Source organism: Tiliqua scincoides, chromosome 2 (genome assembly GCF_035046505.1).
Source record: "Tiliqua scincoides isolate rTilSci1 chromosome 2, rTilSci1.hap2, whole genome shotgun sequence".
NCBI lineage: Eukaryota > Metazoa > Chordata > Lepidosauria > Squamata > Scincidae > Tiliqua > Tiliqua scincoides.
Genome location: NC_089822.1, coordinates 62730038 through 62730791, shown reverse-complemented (window position 1 = coordinate 62730791; position 754 = coordinate 62730038). Strand labels below are relative to the sequence as shown.

Below are 754 nucleotides of genomic sequence, written 5' to 3'. Positions count from 1 at the left end.
CTGGAGCGTGGGGCTGCCGTGGTGCCAAAAATGGCTGACATAGTAACCAGCGCACTCTGGGCAGCCACTGCTGGCTACTTGGAAGAAGGGGACTATTGCCCCCTTCCTCTGGGTAAGGGAAGTAGTCCCGCAATGGGGCAACCTGATTCTGCGGCAGCTTTTGAGCCGGTGCAGAATCAAGGAATCCCATGTCAGGCTGTGCAGCCCGTCATGGGGGTCAGGATCTGGTGGTGCTGAGCTCTGCCAGTCCTACCCACTCACGCTCCACTCCCTCCCCTACCACAACCACCTGGTTGGCAACCTTCAGTCTTGAAAGACTATGGTATAAGCCTACAGCACCTGCTATTCCCAGGCGGTCTCCCATCCAAGAACTAACCAGGCCTGACCCTGCTTAGCTTCCGAGATCAGACGAGATCGGGCATGTGCAGGGTAACAGTTGCTGCCCTCTTCCCACTCTCCCCCACCTCCCCCCACCCTGGAACACCTCCTCCCCACCTCCCACCATGCCCCAACCATCTCTCTGCCACCCAGTGGTCTGGGCAAGCACCAAGTGGCAGACTGCTGGCCTCACACTAGCTCTGGTCCAGTGCGGGGTCATGCTGGGCCAGCTCCAGCACTCAGCTGGCACAAACCATCTCAAATGTGCTTTATGACATGTCTGTGATGTGGCACGCCAGCAGTAAGCTGGTGCGCCAAGTTCAGGATTGGACTCTAAAATGTTTAAAGTCACTTTCCCCTTAAGATAAAACAAATC

At 56.6% G+C, this 754-nt stretch overlaps 1 pseudogene; it reads right to left on the bottom strand.

Annotated features, from left to right (window-relative positions):
• Nucleotides 1-327: 327 nt before the first annotated feature.
• Nucleotides 328-444, bottom strand: LOC136642431 (5S ribosomal RNA; annotated as a pseudogene).
• Nucleotides 445-754: the final 310 nt, after the last annotated feature.